Genomic DNA, 10,576 nt, shown 5'->3' with positions numbered 1-10,576 from the left:
CTCTAATGTATTTTTTCAGGGACCTTGAAGGTGCCTGGCTTGGCTTCAAGCTCCAGTTTCTTGAAACAATTGGAAATTGTAGTGTTTGCAACTACAAAAAATGGCATATAAATGGACCCTGCAATTTTCAGAGCATTCTTGTAAACTTGACTTGGAACATACAAGCCAAGAATACTTCTTGGGAGAGGTGTTCTCAACAAAGCCAAGTTCTTTTTATTAAGCATTCCTGTATGTAATAAATGTAATGAATAATCAACTGTAAAGCAAAAATATTCTAAGAATTGCAGTGATTGATTAACCATACTCTTTTGAACTTCCCATGTATAAATGAATGGGTAAATGAATAAAATATACAGATTGCAGTTGCAAAATACAAAAAAGTGACATATGAGTGATGAAAGCAGGCTAACAGGAGAGTAATGCTTTTCATTAAGGAATTGCCTGCATATTCATTAGAGCCAGTCGATTACTTAAAAAATATATTCATCAGATAATTTATTTGATGAATTTTACCATTATTTGTCAAATAATTTATTCAACAAAAAAGGTAAAATTAATGGAATAGTGCATTCATCAAATCTTATTGGACAGCTCTAATACTTATTCAGTTCTGTACATTTAGGTTGATTCAGGATTAGTAATACTGCTGCAATCAATGCAGAAAAATTTCCTGGCAAATCCATTACTCTGCTGTTTTCTCATATACTCACAAATTTCATGTACTTAATACTCTAATCTAGGCCATTCAAACTGAACATCTTTAATGTAGAAAAGTAAATATTCAAAGAGTTTAAAGTTTTAAGTTTTCACAGACTTTGATATCGAGCATGATCTGACAGTCCATTGCTCCCATTTAAAAAAAGAGGTTAAAACACATAAAAGCAACCCCTCTGAGATCAGTCACACCACACTGGTGTAATCAGGTACACTGCCTCTTCAGGGTTCACACAGAATCACAGAATCACAGAATGGCAAGGGTTGGAAGGGACCTTGGGAGATCATCTAGTCCAACCCCCCTGCTAAAGCAGGTTCACCTAAACAAGGTTGCAGAGAACAGCATCCAGGCGGGCTTTGAATATCTCCAGAGAAGGAGACTCCACACGTGCCCTGGGCAGCCTGTTCCAGGGCTCCGTCACTACTCAGAGTAAAGAAGTTTTTCCTCATGTTCAACTGAAACCTCTTATGTCTCAGTTTGTGCCCATTGCCCCTTGTCCTGTCTTCATATTATTATTCCTGTTCTTCGGTGAAGCAGCTCATGTTCGTTACTTTTGATATTTCTTGATATTCTGAGGATTACTATCGAAAAAGTTGTTTGACCTCTGACCTCCATCACAACAAACCATACCACCATCTCACATTTATCAGTGGATATTTATGCTTTGGAAAATTCTGTGAGTTTTTTCCAAAGGGTTATTTGTGATGAATGCCTGGTTATGTTTCTTAGATAGATGACAAAACTATACTCTGTACCATTTACTGTACATTTTTCAGAAAAAAGCTATTTTAAACATTTTTGTATATCTACTCTTGTTCCTCAGTCTGCCTTTTTAGTGGAAATAAATTTCCTACAGGGAGTAGCAGTGGCTTTATTATTCTTTATGAAAGAATAATAGTCCTCTTTTCATTAGCCCTTCTGTGGTTTTAGTGGACAGGACCAGCTTTATTCTCCAAGCACAGCTTCCATGCTGCCATACCCAGAGGATGCAGTTTCTCAGCAAGACCAAGGCTTTCATGTGAAATTAAGGTTTTTCCTTCCTTCCCCCTGTCATTAAAGGCCCTGTTCTAAGGTCGCTGGAAATACTTGGAAAAGGAGGGTGTGGCCGTTAGTCTACAACACGAAAATGACTTGCTCTTATGTTTTTACATAGGAACAAACTCATCACATAAGGCTCAAAGATCCCTGAAAGACGTTCCATAGAAAAGGGTATTTAAAAAAAAAAAATCGACTTAGCTAGTAATTTTATAAGAAAAAGCATGTGAAGTTCCCTCAGATTCACCAAAAGGACATTAGACTTGAAAAGTCAAGCCCGTCCTCTGTCATCCAGAGTGGAGCAAGCAGAAACAGGAGGCGAGGGCATACAGGTGGATGCCCAGGGGAAGGGGAAGAGCGCTCCCAGGTGCCAGGTGGCTGTGCAGACTTCCTGAGATGTCCCACAGCTCAGTGCAGGTCGGTGTCCCAGGTATCCTTTGTTTCTAGCAAGATAAACTGTGCCCGCTATTTTAATGGATCCATATATATTAAGCCTCAGTGTTTGTTTTGGTTTTTTTTTTTCAGGAAAGCCATGCAACTGTCTGAATCAGTCTTTTTTTAATTGCTTAATATGTTCTTGGCGATTCTTTATATTGCTGTGCTATAAGCACAATTACTACAAACACATATGCTTACCCTAAATTGTTCATTGAAAGGACACCGTAGGTTTGCTTTAGATAGTTATCACAGACTGATGATGTCTTTTGGACTTTCTTAGTAATTACATAATTACTACATCCACACGACCTATTTTCTTACTCAAATTACATTTTCTTCCACTGTTCTACTGCCCCTTTGATTCATCACTTGCAGGCATTTAGCGAAGCAAAATTAAATTCACAGTAATAATTGCATGTGAATGCTCTGTTTGGAAATATCACTTGGTCATTGAAAGGACTTTTTGTGGCTTTGAGTAAGATCGTAAGCCACAGCATGGGATTTTGTGACCACATCCACAGCAGAATGGTGAATATTTCTAAAAAACAAATTTGCAGATTTGGCAAACTGTGGAAGGTATGGACAGCTTTCCGCCAACTATTCAGATATCCAAAATGGCAAATATTGTCAGACTCGACATCTCAGTTATGCTCCTGACGCTGCCTCCCTCCTGGGAGCTCTTCCATTCACTGAAGCTAGTTGTGCTAAAAGATAATATACAATGATTTCACTCCTCTTTGCCAGGTAAAAATCCTTCTGCAGGGCTCCCGCATAAGGCTTTAGATATAGCCTAAGACAGGCTTGCATTTATGCAAAGAAACTGTAGGAGAGGTGTAACGTAGTCTGAGGTTTTTGGTGTACCTGCAATCAGTTCATTAAACAGCCTGATTTATGTCATTACCAACTCCCAAGTAAATCCACCTTCTCAAAAGATTCTTGGAAAAGGAGAAGAGTAAATCTGGTAATTAATTATACTGCATGCAAGACAGACCCCAGTCCTACCACTGGATCTAGCTGGGCTAACATTTACGGCTGAGGTCGGATACAGCTCTGTTGGTTCATCCTTCCTGCCCTTGGCTGCAGAACTAAGGTTAAATAAAAATATTTAGGTCACCATGTGTTTAGCTTTGCAATCCAATAGAAGCAACATTGCATCCAGAAGTCTGAGAACCTGTTTATTCTGATGAAAAATATAGAAATGACATTTATTTATTTATTTATTTACAGCTTGTTATAAGTGTTCTAAAAATATAAAGGAAACATTTAATTGAGTCTAAATCTATAGCTTGAGGTATGTAAAAGAACAGCTCTGAAGTATTCATATATAAAGATCAACCCTATGCAAAGATTATGTATTTCCTGAGACAGGGTTTGAAATAAACTCATTTAACTATGTTTGAACTTTTAAAACAAGTGAAATTGTTAAAATCTTAGAATCATAAAATTCTAATCCTGCATTATTGAAAATATTTCCCCAAAATACAGCCTAAGGGGGGTTTGTTAATGTTTTTGTTACATTTCTACTCCCAGAGAAGGCTGCTATTACATACCTAATGCATTCGAGAAGGTATATTCACTGGGGACATGATAATGAGATAAATCAGTCAGGAGACAAACCCAGACTGTTTGACTGCCAGCTTGTGTCCAATTTTATGCAATTAATATGGCATACATTTTCATTTTGAAGCTTAAACTGTTGTATTGTTAATAGCTTAATTCCGTTCTCCCCTGACTGAAATAACGATGACCCACTGAATGTTGTCGTTTTACCCGGCCATTAGCCATACAGCCAGAGAGACAGAAACGTATTGCTCTCTGTGGCAGAATTCAGACCATCACAAGCTCGTTAATTCAACCACTCATAATGAGGGTCGTTGTAAAGACTGATACAGATACAGCTGCTCTGAACTTCAGACATTTTTTGAAAGAGCCAAATTCAATATGATATATGTAAAAAATTCAAGTATACGCCTAAGAGAGCAGCAGGAGAAATTTTCTCATTCTTTTTTGTGAGATCTGACATCAGCATATAGATGGTTTCATCAATTATTGAGACAGAGACTAAGAAAGGAAAAGGGAATGATTTGGGGGTTTCGGTTTTGATGTTTGAATGTAAAGTGCTCAGACTGAATCAGAACTAGTATGTCTGAATCTTTAGAATTAGCTGCCGCTTTCTTATACCTTCTCTTCTTTGTAACACTGGAGAGCCTTAAAAGGCTGGCATTTAAAGTGTTTTAATAACTTTTGAAAGGCTGGGGTGTATCTTTTACACAAGGATATCATATATGAGATTACCGGTTCCTTTTTCATTCTATAAATACATGTGTATTGGAAATAGCCTCAAAAACTCAGTCTCCCATTAAACAATTACTCCCCTGTTAAAAAAAGACCTATCTTTAGGCAGTCCTGGATGAGAAACTGGGGGATGAGGGAGATCCAGGTTTCCCTGCTCAGTGAATATTTAATTATTTATATGGCACGGAATAGATCCAGCAGGGCTGAAGCAGCAATAGCTGTGAATAGCTGGTAGAGAGGCTGGAGAAACTAAGGGTCATAGCCTAGTCTGAATATTAAGTACAACAGAAAATTGTGCCTGTGTCTCCTACATCCTGGATAAATGCCCTGTCCACAGGGATTTTCATTGTTCAGGAATGTCCTTTCTGGTTTTAATCAGAAAAGCCATCCTAGTCAGGAAGCCTTTCCCGGTGAAAGTATAGTCTGAAACAGTAAATGTCTTTTAGTGCTAATGAACTGACATTTTTCAACAAAAAACGTTGGCCAAAATTTTCTTGAATGCCTCTCGTCCTGATCCGTTTCATTTTACCAGATGTCCAGGTGCTAACTGAGCTGCCGCTGTGAAAGATGGACCATTTCCCTCTGAGCTTTCAAGTGCTCTTTTTTCTTGCTTAAAAAAAAGGGAGGGGAGGGAGGAAGGAAAAAAAGATTTCTTAGTTGCCAAATTTGACAGCTGTCAGCTACCTTGATGGGGCAAAATGATGATATATCACTTCACTCAGTATCTTACAATTTAATTGTAATTAATTATGAAAGAAGCTACAACTCTTCAACATGAGTGCAAATATTTTTATTTGCAGGCAGATGTTTTGCATGCTTTATTAAATTTTGTGTATTTCATACCATTCAGTGCTCAACTAAAAATAACTATCGTTTGTTCTGTACCTACACAGAGAGTATTTCATGCAGGGTAAAGCACTAACATCATATTTACTTGAGGATAGAACATTATGTTACTCTTCCAGTATGTAAAATACGTACATGTAACAGTGGTATTAAGGTCCTATTTTAAATATAGCTGTTGATAAGCAAGGTGCTATTAGCAGAACTCCAACGGCCTGGAACATTTAGCATTTTAGGACCTATGTGCTGGTTTTTTTATTATTATTATTTAGTTTGCAAAATAGTCAGCAATCAACAGGGAAGTTTGTAATTTGCTTAGATGATAGATGAGATTGTTAGTGCTCCTCTGGATCCTCATCTTAGGAAAAAGAACCAAGTAAATATTATTATGTTTTGATACGTATACAACTCTCTTCTTCTGCAAACTGTGGATGGGTGAAATTCTGCTGCAGTGATCCCAGAGCTGCTGGGAGCAGAAGCCAGAGCAGCAGTATCTTGCACCCCCCATGCCCAGTGTTGGGCAATTTTCCCTCATCACAGAAGCCTGTGCAGAAGCACTCTGTTCTGTTAGCCACAGTAGTATTAAGACAGAGGGAGGGATGAATCTGAAAACAGGTTTACAGAGCCATCCTAGCTCCAGGTGGAGGTAGGTTAACACCACACGCAGTTTTTTTTCCCCATCCTATCCTAAAATACATGCGATTGATTGCACAGAGCTCCCCAGGCTAATTCCTTTGGCAAAACCTCCTTATTGTTGACAAGATGATTAGCACCAGGAAATTTCTTTGAATTTGCAATTTCTTTTCCTCTCCTGCGAATTTCTTTACAAGAGGAAATTATCCAGGCTGAAGCTGTGGCTCTGGATCAGATCTGATCCTAGGCCTTGTACCACTCCAGGCAGCTCTGAACTCTTCCTTGCACGCCTGCTTTATCTCATCCCCCCACATCACAGTTGTGAACATGGGAACGGTACCATGGAGATCCCCGGAACACAGCTGCAGGAAAAGTCTGCTATCCTGCTCTGTAGCACAGTGTGCATCCACGATACAGGCGAGTGCTAATCTGCAGAGCGGAACCCACGGCAGTGCCCACTGTGGCCTGTGAATCCACCGAGACGGTCGCGCTCCGTGATTTGTAGAGGTAAAGCTTTGACAACGCTGGAGGCGATGGGGGTTGAGCAGGAGTTCTGCCGCTGGTTTAATGGGGCCAGAAGCCACTCCAAATTCCTAAATCCTTGTGACCCTTCACACAGATGATTTCCCCAAGAGAGATGTACCAAACGCTTACCATCCTCCCTTTAAACTCAGTCACAAGTGTACGATAAAACCTAGCTCATCCAGATTTGTGGCTCCTTGGAGATTATCCTGGGTTATACAGATACATAAATGTAGTTGCCCATATCTACAAAATCCTGATTTCACGTGATCCTAATAATTGCCCTTATTTAATGTCTATTTCTCGTAAACATATTTTAAGTTTCCTACCATTTGCTCATAAATATACCGTAGCATTTCTAGAGTTTAAGCAAGCTAAAAATACTTTTACAAATATCTTTAAGGAGAAATGATTCCCTGAAGATGCTATGAGCGGAGGCTGTTCCTATATCAGCCCTTGTCTTTGATTAACCACTTAAAAAAAAAAAAAAAAGGGAATAGATTAATTATTTAAATTAGTCCTGTAGTGCACCTGAGCACTCTGAGTGAAACCTGATTCCCACTGAATCTCAGGGGGAGGGAGGGCTGAGGATGCTCAGCACCTCACAGAATTGGGCTTACAGGGAGAAAGTCAGAGGTTTCATTTGTGAAATGGTAAGGACTGAGTGCTCTGTTTGCCCGGTAGCAGCTTGGGGTGGTTTGTTAAATAAAAAAAATAAAAAAAAAAAAGATAATAAAAAAGAATACAGTTCTGGGCTTGGAATCAATGCAATTCCCCTTTAGCCTATTAGACTCGCCGAGGAGCCCCTCTCAGGACATGCAGCAGTTTCTCTGACTGCTCAGCCATATAATAACACTGAAAACAAAGGCACAAGAACTTACCGTGTCACACTGTAACGTCGTTATTCACTTCATGAAACTGTGGCCGTGCCACAACATTTCACGCTTCAGGTTTGCCCACAGCCGCGGAGTGGCTCTGCTCATTCTACAGGTAACTTCTCCCCAAAGCCGGCGTGTGGCGGCAGCCGTCCCCGGGCTGGCCCTTTCCAGGCCAGTGCAAAGCGTGTCCTGAGCCTGGTTTCACAGCTGCCTGCACATCTTGCTCTACGCCAGCTTGCTGCCTCTCCAGAGAGAGCATGCCTGGTGTTTGCCATTTCATTCTCATTCACCTTGCCTGTCACCTTAAGGCAGCCTTAATTATAACGTCATTGAAGGTTTATTCAACAAGATCTGAAGATTGTGCTTTAATTACAAAAATGAAAACATGCGATTATAACCAAAGGAGGCATAAAACACAATTATTTGGCTAAAAGTAGCAGCTGAAGCTTTTTTAGGTGTCTCAGTGTCTCTCATCCAGAAGTCCCTCTGTTTGTCCTAGCTGGAAGATTTGGAGATCCAGGATTCCTTGTGCCTATCTACATTTTGGATGGCTCTTACAGCCTGCTACCTCCATTTCTGCTCTTTTGAAGCTCAGTTTTGGATACAAATTCAAATGTTTTAAGCGGTTGTATCTTTGGCCAGGCATTTTGGGCAATTTGACTTCCCATCCCATTTGTTGAAATACACATGGCTCTTTGGGGGTATCAGTTATGTCAAGGCTATTTCCCCTTTAGTCCTAGTCAGTCCAATTTCTGAGTATTCCTACTCAGTCCAACCGTCCAACCTGAACTTTTTACATTTCCCAGAAAGAGCTGAGTCTAGCGGTATGTTCATAGCAAAGAACATGCAGAGTATCAGGTTGAAGCAGAATATGTTAAGTTTAGGATACCTGTTGGATTACCAGTTTTTGCAAAAGGCCACACTTGACACATGAAGTCAAAACATTGAGTTTTGTCTCCTGGATTTATCCATGAGTTCATATATTGTTTTCCCTCAATTTTTGCTGCATTTCTCCATCACAAGACAGTTACAACTACTATGTTGTTACCTATTTTGTCCTCCAAAGGACAAAACGCAGTTCCAGAGGCCTCTAACTTAAGCTGGAAAAAAAAAAAGAAACCAAAAAACCGCTACGTTGCCTAAAAGCTACTGTTCTGAGACACTGAACGTTGTGTAAAGGCAGTGTTTGCACTTTGCTATAGATATTTTTTATTAATGGAGTGCTTCAAAATAGGGCAAAAAACTACTTAAGACTTTAATAAATCTTGGAAATGACTGGGTATTTCAGAAGTTAAGCTCACCCTCGTTACCCTGTAACACTACCTCCTGCGAGGCTACCTGAGACGTATTGTACAGTAATTGGGTTCTGGCAGCTGCCTCCGAGAAGCCAGTGCTAACCTCTCCCGTTCCCCCGATATGTACAGATTATTCCCAGTAGAATGGATTGATGAATGAAAAGATCATAGTTAATGGGTATCGCTTTAATGCAGAGGGCCAAATCCTGTTATCCTGTGCAAGGGGCAGTGTGGACAGTATTCGTGCTCAGGAGCCCTGCTGCTGCGAGGCCCCACATCTGCCTGTTGCCTGCCCTATCCTTGCTCAGCAAAACCTCTCCAGTTCTGCAGCTGGTGTATGTGGGGGAAGGATAAGGAGGTTTGGCCCACAGGGCTTCTTACAGAGCCTATTAATGGCAATAGGAAGGCTCTCATTGACATTAGTGATCTTGGTGACGGGCCAGCAGAGAGGATGGTTGGTCACGCGGCTTGTGCTTGCCATCTTGATAACAGTTTCTGAAGCAGCAGCAGTGTGTACTCTCCATGCTTGTGGTACTTTGATCACATGTCACCCTACCTTTTTCAGATTAATAAGTACATTAGGTGGGTTATGCAGATTACAGTGTGTGCACTAAGTTATTTGATATATTATTCACCAACAAATATAAGATAAAAAGTAAGTCTGCATATAATTACCCACAACTGCTGACTGACTTATAATTAACTTTGAAAAATTGCTGGTTTAGGAGATATTATAGATTACAATTTTAAATCTAAGGAGCTTCAGAATAGCTCTCACGATCAGTGCAAGTACAAGGTATTAGGATTAATTCCCTAAACTGCTAATCAGCCCTATCTCCTGTCTTATCAAATTGTAAATACATTATGCTGTATTAAAGTATGAGCATGCAGCTAATTAAAGCAGAGCCTGCATTTAATATCAGATACTCCCCCCTTGACACAACAAAAATGTTCTAAGGACATACATAACAAGTGTTAACAAATGAAAGCGATTCTTTTTAAAGTGATGCTGTGCTCCTACAGCAACCTTTTGTTTTCATTTTGGAGGATTTTTTTTTTTTTTTTACAGAAGAAGGAGGAGGGAGGAAAGCCACGCAGTCTTTCTGGAGAAACAAGTTGGGGAATACATTAATTCTATTCATTCTACAGCTGGAGGCCCACAGAAACCAGCCAAGGGATTACAACCAAGGATCTACAAATATTATCTGGATGACATCCAGCTAAAATTTGATTCATTTACTAATGTTTTTAATAGATTCTGATGTTAAACGCTGCAAAGCAAAATAAGACTTCGCTAAAAAAACAAGAAAGCAAGCCCATCCACATTGTTAAAGGAATGCAGTATAAATTTAAATGAAAGATCAGTGAAGCCTAGCCAAGAAAACAGAGGTTCAGAACCGTAATTGAGCATCATTTGCAAAGCTGCTTCTTTTAATTGCTTTTTTCTGTTTCAAACTCAAATAAAGTGATGTCACTATAAAGAAGGCGGGAAAAAAAACTACTAAAATTATTCACCCATGAAACAAACATAAAATATAAGAGAGAATGTGCAGCAAGGAACCTCTCAACCAAAGTTAGATTTTTTAAAATTCTTTGTGTAAACCTAAGTTTTTTTGTGCCACTTGAAAGTTTTCACACCCCAAAGGCCTCAGAACATATGAAGTTATTAATGTTATTGAGCAACAAGAGACAGACATTTTGTCAGGATCTACACAATACAGCACAATAGAAAATTCCGGGGCGGGGGGGGGGGGGGGGGCTTTGGGGTTTTTTTTTTGTGGGGGGGGGGGGCAGGACTTTGGGTTTTTTTTTCCATTTCCCTTTTCCATTTTCCCTCTTCTTTTCCCTTTTCTTTTCCCTTTTTTCTTCTCTCCTTCTCGTCTCTTCTCTTCTCTTCTTGTTAAATGTCTCTACTTAGAGAA

General features: G+C 39.7%; 1 protein-coding gene across 1 annotated transcript in view; it reads left to right on the top strand.

Annotated features, from left to right (window-relative positions):
* Positions 1–10,576, top strand: part of ADGRL4 (adhesion G protein-coupled receptor L4) — a 75,219-nt gene that overhangs the window by 61,963 nt on the left and 2,680 nt on the right. The window lies entirely within an intron of this gene.

The sequence above is a fragment of the Egretta garzetta genome, unplaced genomic scaffold (genome assembly GCF_000687185.1).
Source record: "Egretta garzetta isolate BGI_Z169 unplaced genomic scaffold, ASM68718v1 scaffold31, whole genome shotgun sequence".
NCBI lineage: Eukaryota > Metazoa > Chordata > Aves > Pelecaniformes > Ardeidae > Egretta > Egretta garzetta.
Note: the sequence above shows the minus strand (reverse complement) of the source record. Positions and strands in the feature narration are given on the sequence as shown.